The sequence below is a fragment of the Pteronotus mesoamericanus genome, unplaced genomic scaffold (assembly GCF_021234165.1).
Source record: "Pteronotus mesoamericanus isolate MK-2021 breed Mesoamerican mustached bat unplaced genomic scaffold, CSHL_Meso_final scaffold_54, whole genome shotgun sequence".
Taxonomy (NCBI): Eukaryota; Metazoa; Chordata; class Mammalia; order Chiroptera; family Mormoopidae; genus Pteronotus; species Pteronotus mesoamericanus.
Window position 1 is genome coordinate 56,068,610 of NW_026555321.1, and position 23,097 is coordinate 56,091,706.

General features: G+C 41.1%; 1 protein-coding gene across 6 annotated transcripts in view; it reads right to left on the reverse strand.

Moving 5' to 3' along the window:
* FOXP1 (forkhead box P1) overlaps positions 1 to 22,838 on the reverse strand; it is a 601,776-nt gene extending 578,938 nt beyond the window's left edge. For 3 of the 6 annotated variants that reach the window (XM_054595431.1, XM_054595425.1, XM_054595432.1), the window contains exons 1-2: positions 10,757 to 10,897; positions 8,805 to 8,949 (exon numbers count right to left, since the gene is read on the reverse strand). The gene's annotated coding sequence lies outside the window, so the exon portion shown is untranslated. Of the gene's footprint in view, positions 1 to 8,804; positions 9,165 to 10,756; positions 10,898 to 22,742 lie in introns of those variants that run through there. The other 3 variants (XM_054595428.1, XM_054595430.1, XM_054595426.1) reach the window with 3 other exon arrangements.
* Between the last annotated feature and the right edge of the window lie 259 nt (positions 22,839 to 23,097).

Genomic DNA, 23,097 nt, shown 5'->3' on the forward strand with positions numbered 1-23,097 from the left:
GGTGAGATGGGGCGGGGCGGGGCGGGGGCAGGGGCGGGGGATGTGCCTGGAGCCTCTTTCAACCTGGACAGAAATGTGTTCTTTCCAAAGCTGAGTTGCAGGTATAAGGGTGCTCACTGAATTATTCTTTGTTCCTTTCTGGTGTGACAAGTTCCATAATAAAAATGGAAAGATAAAAACACACAGTTTTAAGATAAATAGCTTTGTAAATATCTGCCAGATTTCTCTCCTCAAAAGTTGTTCTCAACTCAAAGATCAAAGAGCTCAAGGCCAAGGCATCACATTTTCTTCAACAGCTGCTGCACTGGTTACGACACTAACCCTGCATCCCAGTGTAAAGCCCATTTCCACTGCTTGCAAAAGTGCTTATTTGTACCTTGAAGAATTCTTTCACCCTCAGTATTCTGCTACGCAGATCATCTCTGACAGAGATACTCTCTACAGTTAGGAAAGCAGACTGTCCTGCTTCCTAACAGAAACAAAACAAATACAAAAAGCAAATCTCTCTGTAAGTATCTTTCTAATTTTGAGTTGACATGAATACATGCACAGGAAGAAGCTAGAAGCATACCTTCTGTATAATTCTGGGACAAAGGAGTATAAGAAGAAGGTCAATTTTTGCCAGATGGGGAGTTTATTCCTCCACATCCCATCTCTTTCCCCACCCCCACCCTGGAATATTTAAACGTGGTGCTGCAGTTGCCATAAGGACAGCGAAACAAAAGAGAGAAGCACCCTGTCAGCGGCAAGGATAACGACTTGCTTCTACAAGTACAAGAATTTGTTGTAAGCTTACCGAAGTTACAACTGCACGTTTACTGTCAACACGCATCATACTGCAACAAAAGCCATTATTTAGAAAATAAGATGAACACATTTAAGCAGCTGAACCCTTCTTAAACCCAGAGAAAGCATGCAAAACAGTAGGTCTGCAACAACATGCCTGAAGAAGGCCATTAATAGAAAACCCGAGACTGAAAAATTTCCTACTTCAATAGACTGTTTTCTCTGAGATTTTTTACAGTTGCACATGGACAGATACTAAGATGCCCCTACCCGCTTTCTCAAAGTCCAACTAGCTTCTTTTCAAATAATTAAAATACGGCAAACTTTCTATTAGAAAATTTCTACAGTACATCACTAAAAAGGGTCTGTCATTGATTCCTTAATGATAAATTAGTTAATTACTTAACCTTTCTTAATAAAATGATTAACATCCTTTCAACAAACAAGGCAAGGCGAGGGACTTCACGTCCTGCTGTAGATTTCATCAATGGGTGTCAGTTCCCTATCATTGCACCTTATAGTTTTCATCAGTTCCATTTTCATCTTATATAGAAACCCTTTATTCAAGGACACAGACACTCTAGTTTTAAAACTTGGCCTCTCAGAGATTATTTTTTAAAGTGCTTTAGGGTCTGAACAGAAACAGAAGAATTTTGTATTACAGGAATATTCCAAAAGCCACCCAAGCCTAGAGCCAAGGAAACTGTGAAGTCCTAAACATATAAAAACAATCACCAACTTTTTGCTATCCATTAAAATCAAGCCACACCCAAAGTCAAATGGAATTTTTTTTTAAAATTCAGGTGAGGGCATTTTGGACAAACACTGTATTGCTAGGTAACTTTGAAACACATGTTACTAATGACTAATACAGACAAAAAATGTGCAACTTTTATTAAGTAACTCTTTTGATCTTAGTGGTTAGATCTTTAGCTGAAACCCTGAATATTTAAACAAGCCTCCTTCACATTTTATCGACCTTTATCTCATAACCTTATAGGATGCATTCTTCTTAGGATTCTGCTTTCTTTATTTGTATGGCATTGTTGGCTAAGCTATTTCCATCAATATTCCTGCAGACCCCATCACATACAATGATGGATGATTTCCCAGGATACCTAGGAAAATTCAAATACTTGGGCCAGCAGGGTTAATCTAATGAGTAAACAGTTCAGATTTTAAAATTAAGCTGAAATACTCAGAGAAAAAACAAAATCAGAAAGACATTTGACACTCATTGATAGCTGCAACAGGACAACACCCACTAGGAACATGGACACAAGCAAGGCATAATTTTGAAAGGAAATGTCTGGTAGTTGGTGAAAACCACTGATGCTCCAGGTTGTCCCTATCACTGTGTGGCTGAGAGGCTCTGGCTCTGCCTGTTTCTCTACATGTCCAAAACTTTCCCGTGGTGCTTCACTCTGGACCAGGATCCCATACTCCTCCCAGGTTTCCTGAGGTTCAAGCAGTTAAGTTAGACCCTTCAGAAGAGCTGGAGGCTTTTGACCAACTTTGCAATTGAAGAGTCCAGTTTCCCACTTTGGTGGGCATCAGAATCATGTTTGAAAATGTAAAGGCTGGCCCCATCCACTCTGGCAGCCAGGAGCGATGGAACCCATGTGGAGCCTCTATGTTTAAGCACAATTTAAAACCACCAGCTTTGACTCCCAATAGAAATTCAAACACATTACAAATAATACAAGCCTCAAGATAAAACAAAGAATCAATCAGTAAAATCCAAGTAAAGATAAAGATTTCAGTTCCAGAATCTTTGGCAGCACAAATTGCTTGGTCCGTGGGTCTCCATTTCATGTGCATTAACAGATTACCAAAAAGTTGGTTAAAAATGCACATTCTCACATCAGTCAGCAAAAATTCTGATCCATGAATCTATATTTTAATAAATCCCTTGGCATTCAAAACACAAGCACACACAATGATCTGGAAGCAGGTGAGCAATGGACCTCCCCTTGAAATGTGCTGAAGTAGGACCAAGTACCAACATGCTTCCATTTCACACATGAGCACCATGTTGCCTCTGGGGGCCCACCTACCCCAGGGGAGGAGGAGACCAACACCTCTGATCTGACATCACAACTCAGGGGAGGGACTCTGGGACAGGAGAAACTCCAGCAAAGCTCACACCACACTCTCCTCCCCATGAACTGTTTGTTGGTCAATGTCCTGACAGCACCAAGAGCATCTTTAAAATCATGGATAATAACATAGCACCTGTGCCTTTAGATCACCAAGCTCAAAGAACATACCTTAAACTACCACCCTAATCCACAGAAAGAAAGCCTGGAACAGACAAAGTCTCATGACAACTCAACTGCTGAGCTGGGAGAAAGAAAAAGAAATCTCAGGAATTCAGTTTTTGAGTTTCAGGCTAGAAATATCACTATCCTGGTTAACAAAGCTGATCACAGAATTACTAGCTAAAAATCAGAGACTCTGGCAAAATGTGGATGTCCACCTGACTAATAAATACGTATCTATATGTATCCATATTTATTAGGGAAAAATCTTTATCCCATTCTAAATGAATCTATTCTATTTGATATAAAAAGAGGCCAATAATGCCATACTCAGATCCAGTTTTTTCTCCCTCAGTAAACTGTACTATAAAGTGCTAGCCTTTGATATTTTCAAACTGTTGAGATAAAACAGAATGACATGAGCTTTCCAGTCAATGATCTCTCCATGTCAGCTGTTTGTCTAAATTAGCAAGCAGCAGGAGAAAATAAACCCATCAGAGCTATCCTGAATAAACAGAACTAAATAGTAAACAAAACACTTGAACACAATTTTGTATGTATCCATGCTCCTTTAAAGAGAAAACTATTTTTTTTAATTGTGATTTGGAAAAAAAGTGCAATTAGCTTTGTACCGGCACTGCCGAGATGTTCCCGAGCACCAGACATATGTAAATATCTTGTGATATCAGTTCCATTTGAGTAGACCTGTCAAGATATTTACAGGGCTTGACAGTACTTCTGTCTTTAATTAAATTTTTTTCCCAGATACTTTAATGTAATTTAAACAGATTATTAATTGTCAGGATCTAATATAAATTTTATTTACAATTTAGTTAAAGTACTCGAATTGAAGAAATTAATTTAACCCCAAGACTGAAGGTGTTTTCAGCATCCACTAAGACTACTACAAAGCTCCCACTGTCCTTGCACTGTCCCAATAATCTTACATTACTATGACTTAATTGCAAATATCAAGGCACTAAAAATTGAACCCCTCCCCCACTTGTTTTAAACAAAATAGGTTGGAGAGGGTCATAAGGAAAAACCTATTTATATTTGTTCAATTACAGATTCTTTATTTTAGGCAGCTCACGCTCCCAGTGGCTGGCTAGGTAGGAAATGTTTTTCTCACTTTAAATCCCATAACACAACTACCAAACACACACCTGTTGTGCACAAAGCAGGACATATATTAAAAACTGGTACCAGGGGATTTCAAAAAGGAAAACAAGCCTTGCAGAGACATCCAGAGCTAATCTGGTCAATAGACTTCATGACCGGGTAAAATAGTACCAGGGCAAGGATACATCCAGCTTGTGGCACAACCTCCTGGTGAGAGGGAGCCGACTTCTAAACAAGGCCTGAAAAACGCTTCAGTACAAACTGACTGTAATTAATAAGAATAATTCATTAAAGAAACAAAGAACACTGTCTAATTGTCTTTCCCGACTGCCATGCAATTTATCCCACTGTACTTCCTCTTTCCAGAATAGCAGCTTTGTAGCCCGAATAGCAAGAACATTATCTATGGGATGCAAAAACCAAAACACTTCTTAAAATCAAACATTCCTCACAACATTTATTTTTAGATTGGTGACACAAGCCAAATCTGCTTAATTTCCATTAACCACGTCATCACATGCACATTGAAATAAACTATGTTGAGCCCAGGGGAAAAGAAAGAAAAACAACTGTCATGCATAAGGTACCCATATTAGGCCAGGTTCTTCCGTTTCAGGGATTGGCCTCATCTCACGGCCTGCTGATGTTCCAGCTTTCGGCACCTTTAGTCTTAATTCATCCAAGTACCATGGAAGAGAAGTATATTTTAAAAAATCAGTTTAAGATGGCTCCTTGGATCACACACACACACACACACACCACAGACCAGTGTAACAAGTCACCAGAAAGATCACTTAGAAAATACACGTGTAATTGCAGACTTCCTTGGCTTGCTGGCTTGACTCACAAACTGTGTTTGATCACCTGGTAGGATTACTACCATCAACTAAAGAAAAAAATTCCCTGCAAATAGTAAGAGAGTATGTTGGCTCATGCAGAAAGTTCACCTGTCTATTCAGCAGATGCCTCTCTTAAGGTTATTTTCTTTAGAAAACAAACCCCTACTTGCCTTAGCCCTTTGAAAACTCTAGATTCAAAAAACATACTTAAAAAAAAAAGCACAATACTGCTGGCTTAGCTGAAACGACATTTACTATGACTGAAATCTATAAAAGGAGTATGACACCTAAAAGGATAAAAAAGGAAAAAAAAAAGTCCTAGCAAAAAAAAAAAATTTTTTTGAAAATCACAAATACCACCTGTGCAAACCTAGCTATGCTCTGGAAATCCTTTCTCAGCCATAGAAAAACAGCTCATGCTCAATGCCTTGAAGTTCCAATCAAATTGTAGTAATTTAAGATTATTGGGGGAGCAAAGGGCAGCAGGAGCTCTTTGGAGGGCTTCCCTCCCTACCTAATGCTCTTCAGTCAGGGGTTAAATGAGTTTCTTTAATGTAAGTACCTTAAAGTAACTGCATCATAAACAAAATTTATACTATTTTCTGACAGCCTGCAATCTATTTAAATTTTATTAACGTGTGCCTAAAATTATTTTTTCAAAGACAGAACTCTTGCAAAGCCCTGTAAATATTCCTGGCATACCTACTGAACTGTAATTGGTGCTATAACTCCTACCATTGTCTGAATGCACATACTTTTTTGGTGATGCCAAATCTTACAAGGTAACATTTCAAAATAGTTCGAGTCTAAAGTAAAACATGAAAACCAAATACACAGCACAATAAGACTGGGTTCAAAAGAAGTTATCACATTGGCTCTGTTCTCCCTCCTCTTTCTTAATATTGGCATTGGACACGCTGTGGCATAAATATATTTATTTAGGAAATATCACAATTCTTCTGTTAATTTAAACAACTGCTGAAAACAGACATATCCTTCAATAGAGCCTGAGAATGTAAATACACAAGGTCAGGGACAGAGTCTCAAGAGAAGCAAGGAAAAAGTAACAGAAAACTATGCTTAGGCTCACTATTAACCCGGTTAACTTTTGTTATTGTTGGTACAAATGGTTTAACTAGAAAATATTTACAGCTTTTAAAAAAACATTACATATTGTAGAAAATTGCCTAATAGCATCCATGTGTATATTTAACTCGCATTGTTTAATTACACAATAAAAGGTATACCCAATAAAAACTATAGACTTTGAAACATATTGGGCACTATAGTTATGAAACTCTGACTTATTAAAAAAACAAAGTGCTTACTATGTCATCGAAATTTGTTAATTAAAAAGGCAATCCTTAAATGACAATTATTTTTATTCTTCTGTATGCGTTTACTTGTCCTATTTTCTACTTTGTTCTACTCAATTAAAACTGACACTTAATTTGGGGGAGGTTTATAGCAATTAAAAAAAAGTGTTACACAATTTATACTCCAGAATTTAAATATAAACACAAAATCTTACAGACATCTTCAGCAATATAACCCTTTTAATTTCAGACAGTTAATTTGAATACTAGATGTTTCTTTCATTATACTTTGATAAACCTGTGAAAACAAAATGCTAAAGTAATTACTGTTACTGCGCCCTTTAAACATGTAAAGCAGTTAAATTTTCCTAGAAAACAAGCAAGGACAAGATAGAGAACTTGAATAAAAGTAGCAACCTGGTCATGTTGAATGTCATTCTAAAAATAGGTTATTTCTAATCTACAGAACACTCCCTCTTGCCTGTTTAAATTCCAAGAGTGGGCTGACACAAAACTTCATCACCAGTTTTAGGTTTTGATTGTTTTTTGGTTTTTTGGTTTGTTTGTTTTGCTTTTTGAGCTGCACAGCAGATTTAAACCCTCATATTCAAAACCCTGGCTTCCCTGACAAGGCAGATCTTCTAAACTTGATGTGAGAAAATGTTATCTAACTCTAGTGTAGGAGTCTAATGTTAGTAAAAAGAATTTCACTGCACAGTTCTGGGTAGCAGGACAGCCTTTGAAAGATTTAATATCTTTTAATACCTTTTGAGTGCATTCTCTTCATAAACAAGAACACATTAAAAAAATAACTTGTTTAGCAAGTCAGCATCTATAAGGAATTCAAATGCTACCTAGGGAGAGGCTAAGTATTTCCTTCCTAGTGAGGCTTCAACTCGCACAACAAAGATCAGCATTTGCAGTGGTCCATTTCTGTATTAGTGAGTATATAGCTTTGAGGCTTGATCCAATAGTCCAGGGTTCTTGACTCGGAGCTCCTGACAACAACCCAGCAGCAGTTCCGTTTGATCTCTCCTGCTTCCTTAATTTGGGTTGTCAAGGTTCAGCAATTGGTGGCTGTTTACATTTCCAAAAAAATTTACTTTTTTCCCCTCTCATACAAATCCAATGTCTACTAGAATGGGGGCAGGAGGGGGGCCAGCGGAATGCAGCCAGTGACAAGGTGATAAACTTTTTTCCCCCTTTGTGCAGTGAGATTTTAGCTGACACCTTTTGAATGATAACTAGTTGAGTTCCTTTTTATATTTTCAGTGCTCTTCATTAGATATTTCAAGTAGAAAAATCAGAGAGGAGAAAACCCATTCCAAATCTCTGAAACTGTGAGTCCAATTTTCTTTTCCTAGATTCAAAGAGATGGGTATTCCACTTTGAAAATCAAAACTCCAGTGTAATTCTGAAAAAGATTTGATACATTTTTCTCTGAAACTGAAAATAACAGGAATTCTTCTGTCTCAATTATGCAGGTTAACCCTGGGTAGAAAAACACCTGAAATCTGACTATTTCTCCTCAAATTCCAGTTAGGACATCATCGTGGTCCTCCCACTCAAATTATTCTCACTGTGAAAAAACGGAGGGGCGGGGGTGGGAGGTAGAGATTTGCAGAGATTCTTCAATATATTTGCAGGAGTAAAAAAATCTTTTAAATATCCCTCAGGTTTTCTCAATTCAGCTATTATGCAAACCCTCAATTCTGAACCTACGGACAACCAAAAAGGTAAAAGTGTAGACGGTTTCAAGGTTTCAATGTACATGTAGACTCCTTTCAAAGAATACGGAATGCCCCTCCAGCATTCCTGTTTAAAGAGCAGTAACGAAAGAAGGAAAGAAAAAAAAAAAAAGGGACATCGAACTTAGAAAATACCTGTGACCGACACGAAAGCAATACTAGACTTTCATAAATGCTCTGGAGAAACTCAAATGCAACCAAATTAAATGTTTATATTAATTTCATTACTCTACCCAAGCCTCACAGATGAGGGCTGGGGGAGGGCGTTGTTGAGAAGAGGAAGAATTGTTTCATTTTGGGTTTTCTGGCGGAGCAAAAGGAAAATGAATTAAAAGGAACGCGTAGGATGAGCCCGGACTAAATCAATACACTTTGTAATCAGCCCGGCAAGGGTATTTGGACACAATGACTTGGAAATAATTAATAGTTATAAAGGGGGAGTAGGGAGAGATGGGGGGCGAGGGATGTCACCATATTTTATCGAAACACTTTACACTCCACGCTAAACTTTGATCTCCAGATTTTCGGATTTCGGAAAGGGGGGGGGGGGAGGAAGTCCAGTATTTGAAGATGGGCACATTCCTGGCTCCGGCGCCTATCGCTACACTCGCGCCGCCCCTGTCAGCGTTTTAGGAAGAGAGCCCCGGGTTCAGCACGGAGCTCTGGGGTGTCCCTTGCCACTGCGCCTTCGCCTGTATCCTGGCCCCCGCACCCGCCACCGCCTCGACTTACCCGAGGAGTCCGGGGAGGGAGTGGGAGCGCCGCCTTCACGCCTGCGGAGGAGGCGCCGGCAGTACCATGGTCCCCGGCGCCGCTGCCTCAGCTCCTGGCCCGCTTGCTCGCAGCGCGCTTTCTTCCTCTGGCAAACTTTCGGGTTCTGCGGTCGACAAGAAACCGGGGAGACCCTCAGCAAGTCTTCCCGGTGCAGACTGGGGGAAACTGATGGGGTTAGGATGAATGAGTAGCCTGGGGGGGTCAAGACAGAGGGCGACGGGCTAGGAGGACCCGCGAGCGCGCGTGGAGGGAAGAGAGAATGTGGCTCAGGGAAGGATCCCGAGACCGGGAAATCGGCCCAAGCAAAGTCTGAGCACCTTCCTCGGGATCTCACAAAGTTGCAACAACAAAAAAGGAGGGGGGAGGAAAAGGGGAAGGGGGTGGGATAGGGATTTGATCGCGGGCGCAAGGTTTGGAGTTACAACTGTTTATTTAGTCCTTATTCTCTTGGGGGGCGGGAACTGCGCGGGAATTGGGGGGGGGGGGGGGGGGGCTGCTGCAAGCAGCAATTTTGAAGCAAACACTTGAGACCGGAGCATGCGACGTTGATTCTGGGCGCGGAGCTCCCCGGCGCCCGCGTGTCACCTCCACTCTCCGGGGACAGAGGCGGAGCTCACAACAGGTGGGGAGGGAGACTCGCCAAGGGCCAAAAGCAGAAGGAATCAAAGTTTCCGATCTTGGTGGTATCTGGGGAGGAGCGGGGCGGGAGGCGGGGGCGAAGGGAGGCGGAGGCAGCGAATGACCGCGACCCCGCGGCAACTAGCAAACTCCTCTGCTCTGACACTGCGGTCTCCACCCGAAGCGCACGCTGTCCCGGCTTGCTGGCTCAGCTGAGTCCTCGCAGCCGGACAGGAACAGATCTCTCGGGAGGAAGGCGGCGAGGCGGCGAGGCGGCGAGGGTTGGAGAGCCTTCGGCTGCCAGGACCCGACCAGAGGGACGCAACGATTTACGTGCGTCTCAGGACATATCCGGGCTTGGGAATCCCCAAACCCCCCACCCCCCCGCACGTTCCCAAACTTAAGTAAGAAGTAAAACCATAAAGTGTGTGGTGAAGAAGAAAATCTGGGCGCGGAGACTCCCCGCAGCGCATCCTGCTCCCACCCCCCCCCCGCCGGGGAGACTGGGTTCGGTGGGCCGAGCGCGCGTGGGGTACGTGTCTTGCTAGGGGTGTGCAGGTGTGTCTGAGTTTTCTGGTGGGGAGCGACTAAAGAATGCCCCCGCCTCCGGATTCGGGGCACGGAATGCGTGGCACCGGGTATGGCGCGGATGTCTCCAATCTTTGCACTGCGGCCCAGGGAGCAGCCCAGGGACACCGAGGAGAGTGAGAAGGGAAAACTTTGTTCCAAGTCCAAACTTTGGGCTCCAGAGGCGCCCTGCGCGGCCCTCCCCCCTGCGGACCCGACCCAAGGACTCGAGCCCGCCCCGCTCCTCCACAGGCACCCCATCGAAAGTTGCCCCTGGCGGCCTGGGCTTATTGATTTCTCTCCCCGCGGCGATCGTGGAGAGCGCAGATCGAGGCGTGAAAGGGCCGAGGGGAAGGCGACCTTGCCTCCTCGCCGCCCACCCCCATTAGACTTATGCAAATAGACCCTAGTGCTGCGTCTCCTGAACCCCCTCCACCCACGCGCAGGCCTGCAGCCCCCACCCTGATCCCACAGCCTGGGCCCCAACCCTGGGCAAGAGAGCCTGAGAGCGGAGGACTAGGGGAGATGCACGTGGTGCCGGGAGGTGGAAAGTAGTTTTTTTCTTTTTCTTTTTCTTTTTTTCATTTTCATTTTCTTTTTCTTTTTTGTCTTTTTTTTTTTTTTTTTTTTTTTTTGGTGCTGGTGGTTGTTGTTTAAAGTGGCGGAAACCAGGCAGGAGGCGGCTTGGGAAAAAGTGGAGCAGAAATGGAAAAATACAAACTCACCCGCTGCAAAAGGTCTCTCGGTGCAAACTAAGGTGTTTTCGGGCCTTTCCCCGCGCGCGCCCACTCCCGCCCGCGCGCGCACCCCCGCGCACACACACTCGCGCGCACACACACGCACTCGCGGGCGAGGAACCGGCCGCTGCGAGTACGGCATGCGACCGCCACACAATAAATAACAATAGATTCCTCCGCTCGGGACTAGCTTTCCGGAGCTCAGCCAGCACCGGTAGCAGTGGCGGCGCGGGTGGCGCCGAGCCGGGGACGCTCCCAAGCCAGTCGTCCAGCCTCCTGCCAGGGCTGCCTCTCTGCCTTAGGGACCCCCAAGGCCCAAGTGCCCCCAGAGCGCGAGTCGCCACCGTCTTCCCAGTCAACTCGGGCCCTGGAGCCCACTCCCCGTTCCCCTCCCCCGCTTCCTCCATACCCCACCCCCACCTCCGCCTCCCGGAACAAATAAATAAATAAGGCACGCGAGAGAGTCCAGCTCGTCGCGGAGGAAGATGTTGTTATTTTTTGCTGTTGTGCGTCCCTGACGTCACATCCACCTGCTGGGTAAACAAGAAGGCTCGCAGCAGAAAGGAAAAAAAAGGAAAGAAGAAAAATCACCACTGCCAGAGCCAGGGGCGGGGTGGGCTGGGGAGACGGGTCCTGGGAGGTGGGCATATGGAGCGTCCAGGCTGAATGGCAGAGGAGAGGGCGGCAGAGCCCCAGAGACCAGGGAGGGAGGGAGGGGACACTGAGCAGCCCGGCTGCAAAGGGATCTGGCTGGAAAGACCTGGAAAATAGGGGGCCTAGGACGAAGAGATTCCTCAGATGATTTTGGGGGGGCTCAAACACCGGGAAAATGCGCCGCAGAGCGTTAACGAGGGCCGAAAATGGTAATGGGATGGCCATTTGCTTGGTTTCTGAGCTAAAAATATAGAAGGAAGGGGAGAGATGGGCAAGGCTGTGAGTCGGCTCCAGTTAAAAGTGAAAGTGTTTCACCATCAGTGACAGTTGAAGGAGGGGCGGTGAGGGGGGTGTTCTCCACCACCCCTCTTCCCTCTCCCGTCCTCCCTTGGTCTTTCTTTCTGCACTTTGTCCAATGAAAGAAGGCCAGTTCGGAGGTGAAAGTTCAACAGAAGGACAAACCCCCGTTTGCAAAGAAGCATAAACCCGCCAGTGAGGTTCCGCCGGTGTTTATAGTCAGGAGAGTGTAGTGTGGGACTCGTTTTTCCTCCCCCTCGGTGTCTGAGTCCCCACAGAAATGGGTGGTTAGGTGTCCTCTGGAGGACAGTGGCCGCATCAGGAGCTGGATTGTAGCGGGGGGGGGGGGGGGGGCGGCTTCTGTAGGAAACCGCCCAGGGGCTAGCATGTCAGCAGATTAACACAGTTTACCTGCTATCCAAGAGATCATTCACTTGCAAAAAGCTTTGTCCAATTCTTTGAAAAGGTGAGATATCTTTTTGTGTGCTGTTTTGAAGTTTGGTGAAATTTGGAAATTTGAAGGGGTAAATGAGGAGCCTGAACAAAATGTTTTGAAATATACATAAATGTATAAAACAAAAGACTAATATTTCTTTCGCTTTTATCAACATAATACGAGAAGGAAGACTTTTGGTTTCCAAAATGTGACTTAGATATACAGCTCTATGGCTTGTTGTTAACAGAAATAATTTTCCAGACCCATCACCCGAGGTGCTGCCAAATTCCCAAACCAGTATTCCCAGATGGTGTAGTAGGCAGGTCTGTATGAGAGTGTACTGAAGCCACCCTGTGAATCCTTACAAAGTACTGTCCCACTGGTCTTAAGACCAGCACAGTTGTAGATAATAAATATCCTGAAAAGGATATTATAAATTCTTTCAGATAATTTGTTACAAATATTGTTAAACATTCATTTACTGAAGATTTCTAAATCTCAATTTCAATGGTAGCATAAGACTACCACTTTAAAATTATATCTTTTTTGCATGTTAAAAAAAAAATAACAAAGCCACTCACTAGTGCTACAGAATAAAGCCCGAGAAAGGGAGAGTGTGTTAAGGTAATTCCAGCATAGTAGGATTCATATTGAAGGCATTCTTCACAAGATTCCATGTTATTCAGACTAGACCATCCATCAAATCTTTTAGACTAGAATCTAAATAAAGAAAATGCATTTTGGTTTGAGTAGGACTTCCTAGCTTCTTAGAGGCTAGAGGTCATGTTGTCTTTAAATCAATATATTAATTAATACTTTAATAACACACCTACTACATTCTAGACCGTATAGTAGGCACTGAGGGATGCAAAAAAATAAAATCCCTGCCCTTGAGCTCACAGTCTATAGCTGTCAGTAATAACATTTGATATTTACTGTATGCTTACTGTGACTAACACACTGATGTACAAGCTTGATGTCAAACAGTTAATGCTCTCAACAACACTTTAACATCATTGGGAATTTCATATGCTGAATTCACATGGAATTAAATTAAATCTACAAAGTAGCCAGTCTAAGGGGGAAGGGAATTGTTTTTCATTTCTAAAATGTTTATGCCACATACAACATTTTTGTGGTATATGTCAAGTTGCTGGGTTATAACTTGGGAAAAGCAGCTTATTTAAATGTGACAAATTTATTCCTGGTCTGTAAAGAAGAGTTCATGCTCTGATCTTGTTTTTCAGATTGAAGAGTGAGTTTTTAAAAAATTATTAGTATTACCATACTAAATAGTCTTTAGATTGCCATTGATCGTATTCTACATTTGAACTGCCTTAAAATCTACATTCACTTGAAAGTAGGGGCTGAAGTCAGACTGACAAAAAGTTTTGCAGACAAAAAGAAATCCTGTTTGTAAATCCTACGATATGTTTTAATCAACTTTGTATATAATACTGATATGCCACCTTATTAAAGAACTCCATGTTCATTTTGCTTACATCAGAGGCAAACTTAACTGAAGCTTAACATAATGTTCGTTTTCAACACCACGTTACATTCATTGGGAGCACATTTTAATTTCTTTATTAGTAACCAACTGGAAGTTTCTTTTTAAGTTAAAGCAAGGAGGGTTTTTAAATAGAGGGCATGGGAATAGGACGCCACCTTTTGGTGGTAAAACAAATAGAAATCCCTTTTTAAACAGATGTTCCTGACATCATTTAATTTTTAATTACACCAAGAAAAAGGTGCTTGTCCCCATTTTGTTATATTTTAAGTATCGAGAAAAACATTGTAAATGGAAAATTAGCGAACTGTTGTTAACTGTTGCCAAAATTTCCCCACAAGTATCAGAACACTTGCCATTCCGTACACTATTAACTATAAATCAAACACCATCTTTATTGTGCAAATACTGTGTCAATTAATATATTCACATTTGGGGGGACAGAAACCAGAGTGGATATTTGCCACTTAATGAAATACCTGAATGCTCTTGTAAATTTAGAGTAAACAGAAACTTGAAAATCACCTAATTCAATGTTTCTTAAACTATAATTAACATCTTAATTTTTACCGTATCTACATAACATAGTAGTTCCTGAATAATTAATATGCTGCACTCATTGGAGTAAAGTTATGGTAATTTTACTCAATGTTTTCCTTTAGATGAACCTACATGTTATTTATTTTTCTATTACTACTTTAAAAGGGATATCAGTATCATTCTCAATAAACTAAAACAATCACAGTGCAAACAAAGTCACTGATTTCTGTTTGTTAGGGAGACTGGCAAAAAATATAAAAATTAAAAACGAGGTAAAATTGCCCCCAAGGCCAAATAATTGGTTAGTGGCTGGACAAGGATTAGAAACCAGGTGCCCTGACTCAGTGTCTTTGTGTATTTCCATCTCACACTTTGCATTTCACAAAAATGATGTGCCACCGTCCTCACACATTATGGGGCCTGCCTGGCTTCTCAGAAACAGCCAATATACATATCACTTTATAGAGAGAGGAGAAAGGATGCCACAGGGAGTCCACATCAGTTGCAACCCTCAACTATCCCTCTTCTCTCCCTCAGGTCCTGGGGGTAAACACAGAGAGAGAAAAAAAGGGGGGGAAAGTGGGGAATAGAGACAAGGGACAGGTTAGTAAAAGTGGTCAGGCTCTTCTTTAAATGAAAGCTTATACTCCTGTTTTCTTCCCAGAAGTGAAAAATGGCTAACGAAAATCACGTGTATTATAGGAAGTGTGTCCTCTGCATTCTGCTGTCACTAGATATCCACACCGCAAATCAACACAGGCTCTCTTATTTTAAAGTATACAATATCATCAGGCACTCTGAGACAAACCACATTTAATAATTTAGTGTCTTGAAAAGCTAGTCATGGAATGGTGAAAGTCCCGTTTTAAAAGGGTTTTCCCCAACAACAGTAGTCATTCAGAGGCTCAGCATTAAAATCAGAGATGATAGTGCATTTTGTGAGCTTTTAATCACAGTTATAGAGATTGCATTTCCTGCTTTTCTCCTTTTAAGGGCACAATTCTATAACCAAATAAACATAGCCTACAAAGTGTTACATGTTTTTAATTGGTCTTGGTGAAAAGAGGTTGCTGATAACTGTACTCTATAGCTCTTTGCCCTCTGAGTCCCAATGGATTGATTGTAAACCCTATAAACTACAAAAGAATTATTTGGCCAAATACCTCTGCTCCAAAAAGCTATTCTAGTCCCCTAATCTTTCAACATTCACAATGCAACATGTTAATTTGGAGATACATACAGGGAATGTGAACAGCTCAGACCTACCTGCTAGACACCCTGGAGCAATACAGATAGACCCCTGTTACATAGAACGAAGAGTGCTGGCCTGCAGTGCCTAGACCACCAGTGCACCTCAGAAATGGGTCTCAGCCCGGTCCCTAGACCTGCTGAATTGAAATCTGCATTTTAACAAAACTGCCCAGCAGAGTCTCACCCAAATAGTTGGAGAAACACAGATCTGTAGTGCACATAGCCTCTCATAAAAAAGGCACCATTTCAATAATCTTTATAGTCCTAACACTGTGAAGTTTAAACTGCTTGTCAGATAGTCCTATACGCTGTTTGCCATACCTGGTTCTCCAAACTGGGGTCTTTTGTAAGCTTTGTTGGTTCCTTGTTTTCAATCACTTGCAAAGTTAAGTGACTAAATCACCTATGTAAACCATGATTAATTCCTTTGACATTAATAGCAAGCTGACTTCTCTCTCTTGCTACTCCAAAGACACTACTAATTGCCCTCAGATTGTTTATCTTTGTATCATTTTATGAGTGCTCAGAGAAAGATGGAAGATACTCCCCACTAGGGCAGAAACAAATGCCAGACAGGTTTTGGGAAGGCTGAACACATGCTATGACTATACCTTGTTAGTGAAAGGGCTTTGCTTTCTTTGTTTTGTTTTCCTTCTTATGGAAGGGATGACGCCTCCATAATTACAGGTATTGCTGTTTAAGACCCAGAATGTTTTCCAAACCACTGAGGGACTATACCTCCAGCAACTGGGGAGCTGTCCCCTGGTTGGATTCTCTTTCCAGTTCTCTACACAGTTTATAAAGACACATCTAACCACCACTAGATTTATATTAAGTATAAGGAAAGGAAGGCAGACCCTATCCAAGTAAGGCTGCTTCCTGAATAAACATGAAGGAATAACAGGGAAACCTCGTGGCTGATGATCAATTTGATTCTGTGAAGTCCTCAAGACTATAATCACTTCACCTTCCTCACAAGATAACAAACAGGTTACTTTTGTAATCCAACACCCCCCCCCAAAAAAAACAATTAAAACTATTGTTCTAATGCTATCCTAAGGCATTATAATTAAGTCTCTGAGTGAGTAATTGTGTACCTGAATTCAGAATAGGATTTCACATGTAATGCGAAGTTCTGATTATAATCTCTAAGAAGAATCTTGGCTTATATTTAGAACCCACAAGTACCAGTTTAGTGTTGTTACAATAAGCATTATTCCTTAGAGCTGGAGACAAACTGTTTGTACAAGAAGGGAAATGAGGCAGGTCTTCCCACCTTCAGGAACAGGCTACATGTTCTAAATTATAGAAGATTTCAGAAGGAGCTGAAGAATACTAAGCATGGGGATATGCTGACATTTTTGTTATGCTAAGCTTGGTATTTTTAGTAAAATCTATAAACAGTTATCAAGGGAAGCTTCCCCACCCCCACCCCATGATGTTCTTGAGTGATTGTTACAATAAAGCCATACAAAGATAAAAAATCTGATATCCCCAAGGCTAGTATGAATCCTATGGTAATGGATTAGAGTTGAAGGTACTCATATGGACAATTAAAATATACATCTACAGATAAATAGATACAGAAATAAATATATAGGTTTGTGTATGCATGAGTTAGTGTGTATACACAGATTTCCTAGCTCTATTCATTGAAAGGGTCTAGAGGCAGTAATAGCAATGAGTACACTAGCACCCACATCTTGGTTTCGAAATATGTTTCTCCAATAAAAGGAACCATGGGTACTTAGAGAACTAGTTAATTCCAGGGCTCTGGTAAGGAAAATACAAGATAAGCTTGGAGCATCTTGTGCTGCCAGAAAGTGCCAAAAGAAGTGGAAAAAAAAAAAAGACAAGATAGTGGTGCTTGGTAGGGTAAGAGAAACTTGCTGAAAAGACTTGGGAACCAACCTGAGAGAGCTCCTCAATGTTCAAAGTTGAGATATCTTGAATAAGAAAATAACAATAGTATTGGATTATAACAGACACATATGTGTATATATGTACACATAAATAAATAAATAAATATGAAAGTGACAACTCTTTCTTACAGAAGATTAGTGGTGCCCAGCAATTAGCATTTCAACACATTTTACCAGGTGATGCTGATGCCATGGCCTAGAAATCTCAACCACACAATTTAAAATGATTTGAAGTGGATTGTATGTCATTAGGGAGGGTGCATACTGTGGGGAATTTGAGAACACGGGCCTCAACTAAAAGGGGCATGTGCTGATCATCCATACCAAGAAAGCAAGCCCAGGGCAGGGAGAATTTTATATTTTCAAGAGAGGTAATAAATTGAGGTTTTTATCCATATAATCCTCAGTTGGTAAAGGACTGTGGAAGTAAGTATTCTTAGAAGTCACCAGTTGGTTATGATGTACTTGGAGGTTTGGAACCCTTCTGTAGGGATTTCCAATTTTTATCTATCCTGGGAATCTCTCCATTTTAAAAGGGGACTGTCAAGAGGGCAGAGTAAATAGTAGTATAATGAATGCAGACAACAATATTGTACTATAATTATGTATTGTAATATAGCTACAAGGGTAATCATATTACAATATATAAACATATCAAAGTAATAGGTGTACACCTTCAAGTTACATAATGTGGTATGTCAAATATATCCAGTAAAAAAATTAAGAGGACAAAACACAAAGCAAAAGAACAAATCAGGTCATAGCATCGTAAAAGCTTCCTAGAAGTCAAGGAGTTCAACTTGTTTTCCACATGTGAAAAAACTCAGAGAGGGTAGCTGCAATGCATCAGAGCTGGGAAGGGGACAGTCTTGCTTACTGGCAGACTCTTGGGCACAGCACTTACCAGTGAGTCACTTTGGGCAAGTTTTTGGAACTTCCCAGGTCTCTATCTGTTCCCTGGAAAGAGAGCAGTAGTAACTGCACATATCTATCTTTTTAATTTATTTTTCTTAAAGTATAGTTGACATTTAATATTATATTAGTTTCGGGTACACAACATAGCAATTCAACATTTATCTTATGGTGTGATCATCACACTTAGTCTAGTAGCCATCTGTTACCATACAAAGTTATTACAATACTACTATTTTCCCTAAGCTGTACTTCACTTATTTATTTGAAAGTCATGGGTATGTAAAGTACAGCTTAGGGAAAATAATCAATAATTGGAAATTTGTACTTCACCTTTTTCACCCAGTCTCCTCCCCCTTTCTCACTTGGCAACCATTAGCTTGTTCTATCTATGGGTCTGTTTCCATTTCGTTTTTAATTTGTTTTGTTCTTTAGATTCCACATATAAGTGAGAGCATGTTGTATTTGTCTTTTTCTGTCTGACTTACTTCATGTAGCATAACACTCTCTATAGGTCATCTATGTTGTTGCAAATGACAAGGATTATTTTTTATGGCTGAGTAATATTCAATTGTATGCATGTGCATGCACAGCTGAGTTCAGAGATATTCATATATATAGATACATTCATAGTGTGTGTGTATATACACACACAAGCACACATATGTATTCACATCTTCTTTATCCATTCTGTCAATGGGAACTTGGTTTGCTTCCAGAGCTTGGCGATTGTAAGTAATGCGAAGAATATGGGGATGCATATATCTTTTTGAATTAATGTTTTGGATTTCTTCAGATAAATGCCCAGAAGTGGAATTGCTGGATGATATGGCAGTTCTGTGTTTAGTATTTTGAGGAAACTCCATACCATTTTCCACAGTGGCTGTACCAGTTTACAGTCTCACCAATGGTGCACAAGGGTTCCTGTTTCTCTACATCCTCCCCAACATTTGTTTGTTGATTTATTGCTGACAGTTATTCTGAAGGTGTGAGGTGATATCATGGTTTTAATTTGCATTTTTCTGATGATTAGTTGATTTTGAGAATCTTTGCATATGTCTATTGGACATCTGTATGACCTCTTTGAAGAAATATGTATTCAGGTTCTCTGACCAATTTTTAATTAGATTTTTTTATGTTGAGTGGCATGAGTTCTTTATATAGTTTAGATATTAATTCCTTATCAGTTATATAAGTTGGAAATACCTTCTCCCACTCAGTAGGCTGTTTTTTGTTTTGTTGATGGTTTCCTTCACTCTCCAAAAGCTTTTCAGACTAAAAGTGACCAGAGGGGATGGGGAAAGAAGACAATGGTAGAAAGAAGGGGAAGGGACTGGACAAAGAACATGTATGAATGACCCATGGACATGGCCAACAGAGTGGGAATTGACTGTGGGAGCGGGAGGAGGTGGGGATGGGGTGGGTGGAGGGGGGTAAAGGGGTAAAAATTGAGACAACTGTAATAGAATAAACATGGTTTATAAATTTTAAAAAAATGAAAATGAAAAACAAACAAACAAAAGCTTTTTAGTTTGGTGTAGTCCCACTTGTTTATTTTTCTTTTGTTGCCATTGTCTGAGGTGATATATACAAAAAAAAAATTGCTAATACCAGTGTTAGAGAATTTACCACCTGTGTTTTCTTTTAGGAGTTTTATGATCTCAGGTCTTAACATTTAATTCTTTAATCCATTTGAGTTTATTTTTGTGTACAGTGTAAGAAACTGGTCTGGCTTCACTTTTTCTCATGTATCTGTCCAGTTTTCCCAATATCATTATTGAAGAGACTGTCTTTTCTTTATTGTATATCCCTGCCTCCTTTGTCAAAGATTAATTGACCATATAGGTGTGGGTTTATTTCTAGGCTCTCTATTCTGTTCCATTGAGCTATGTGTCTGTTTTTATGCCAGTACCATGCTTTTTTGATTACTATAGCCTTGTAGTATAATTTGATGAGGAAGCATGATACCTCCAGCTTTGTTCTTCTTCCTCAAGATTGCTGAGGCTATTCAGGGTCTTGTATGGTTCCATATCAATTTTAGAATTATTTGTTCTACTTCTGTGAAAAATACCATTTGTATTTTGACAGGGTTTGCATTGAATCTGTAGGTTGTTTTGGGTAGTATGGACATTTTAACAATATTAATTCTTTTAATTTATGAGTGTGGAATATATAGCCCCCCCCCCTTTATTTATGCCATCTTCAGTTTCTTTCATCAATGTCTTATAGTTTTTAGAGTATAGCTCTTTTGCCTCTTTGGTCAAATTTATCCTTAGGTACTTTTTTAGGGGATATAATTATAAAGAGGTTGTTTACTGAACTTCTCTTTTTTTTCTTTTGTTTTTTTAATTTATTTTTTTATTCTTTTATTTTTTTAATTTTTAAAATTTTTTTGTTCAAATACATTTGTCTCCACCTTCCCACCACCAGTTTCCCCTGCCCCCCGCACCTCCTTCCCTCAGTCCTTCCCCACTTTGGCTTTGTCCATGGGTCCTTTACACATGTTCCTTGCCTTGACCCTCCCCTTCCCTTTCCCCGCCCCCCCCCCGACTCTGTTGGTTTCTTCTTTCTTTCAATGTTGCTGGTTTTATTTTCCTTGCTTGTTTGTTTTGTTGGTTAGGTTCCACTTACAGGTGAGATCATATGGTATCTGTCTTTCACCCCCTGGCTTATTTCACTTAGCATAATGCTTTCTAGTTCCATCAATGCTGTCGTGAAGGGTAGTAGCTCTTTCTTTCTTTCTGCTGCATAGTATTCCATCATGTAAATGTACCATAGTTTTTTGATCCACTCATTTACCGACGGGCATTTAGGCTGCTTCCAAAACTTAGCTATTGTAAATTGTGCTGCTATGAACATTGGGATGCATAGGTTCTTTTGAATTGGTATTCTCTCTCTGATAGTTCATTCTTAGTGTGGAAGAACATCACTGATTTCTGTATATTAATTTTGAATACTGCAACTTTACTGAATTTATTTATTAGCTCTAATAGTTTTGTTTGTTTGTTTGTTTTACATTAGTGCACAACTCTTACAGGATTTCTAAGAGGATGGAATGAGAGAAGGCACGTACTGTGCTGAGCCCAGGGCTAGGTGTGAATGAAGTGCCCAACAAATCTTAGAGAATTTGGAAGAAGCAGAATTTGATTCAAAACTCAGCAATCCTGACTCTCTATTCAGTGCTTCTCCAGATTTCAGCAGAAGGACTTCTAGGCCTTGGAGCTCGGTTGGATTTCGTGTGGATTTTCCCAGTGCCTTTCAAATCATTCCACTTAGGCTGCCACCCCACCCACCTCTGAAATTAGCTCAGTCTCTGATAGACATTCTTGATGCAAGAATAAGAGTGATAAATTTTTTAAGTCAGAACTGGAAAACAGAAACAGAAGAATCACCTTCCCAGGCAGGGATATTATCATGAAACTGAGCAGGATTCCTTTAGATCGGGTTTCTCACCCTGTGCACTAGTGATTTGGGGGGCTAGATCATTCTTTGCTATGGGGGACAGGCCAGTTCATTGTAGTATGTTTGGCAGCATCCCTGGCCTCTGCCTACCAGAAGCCAGTGCCCCAACCCACTTCCCAGTCTTTAGACATTGCTGAAAGTCCCCTGGAAACCAAAACTGTTCTCAGGTGAGAATCATTACTCTAGGTAACCCCCAGGGCAGGCAGGCAGGACTCTCTCTGGACCACCAACATTCCTCTCCTTGCCACAAGGAAGAGCAGAAATCAATCTCATTTCTAACTATGACTGAGTAACCAAATAATTTTCTTTTCAAAGCAGAGCGGCTTAAGATGAGATCCTTTGTAACTGAAGCCCACAGAGCTCAAGGTGGTTTCATGGCCATTGTCAGTCACCACCAAACCCGTTTCAGTCTGACAAATGTCTTGGAAGTGAAGCTTGTTCTATCACAATCATGCAGACTTGAGTAGAGTGCAGGCTCCATAAACAGTGTCAGATATTTGTATGAGACTCAGAGTTCTTAGTCCAAAATCATGCAATAAAAAAGTGCCAATGTATAGAATCAGCCCTTTAGGGTGTTATATCTCATAAGATGAGGCATGGGACTTAAATTAGGCAGAAACTTCATCTAGATGTTCTAATTAAAATTCCCTTCCCTTGGGAATTCTTAGGGTATTTGCATCTCAGGTGAAGGAAGCTACAGAACTAACTATACCATTTGGCATATGGAAAGAAGGGTCAGTGCGTGTCACAAACTCCACCTTCTCAACACTGATTCCTCCCTTTCTCTGAGACTCCTGAACAGTGTATGGCAGCAGTTCCCAACATTTTTTGGCACCAGGGACCAGTTTTGTGGAAGACAGTTTTTCCACAGACTGGCGGGGTTCGGGTGGGTGATGGTTTGGGGATGATACAAGTACATTACATTTATTGGGCACTTTATTTCTATTATTATTATATTATAATACATAATGAAATAATTATACAACTCACCGTAATTCAGAATCAGTGGGAGACCTGAGCTTGTTTTTCTGCAACTAGGCAGTCCCATCTGGGGGTGATGGGAGACAGTGATACCCGATGTGTGTTGCTTATGTCCGGCCAGTCTCCTCCATAATCTTGTTTTAGTTTCTGTCACTGCAAAAAAAACAACAAAAAAAACCCCAAACCCACAAAAAAAGAAAACCTGCTTCTCAAAGATAGGAAGTTAGAAATGGAAGCAGGCTTTTCAGTGTTTTTGTGGCAATCAGGATATTCCATCTTGACTTTAATCCAGGATGTATGGAGATTTGAAGTTGTCTCAGACTTACTTTTAAGGCCACTGTCATTAATGATCTCCAGCAGCTGA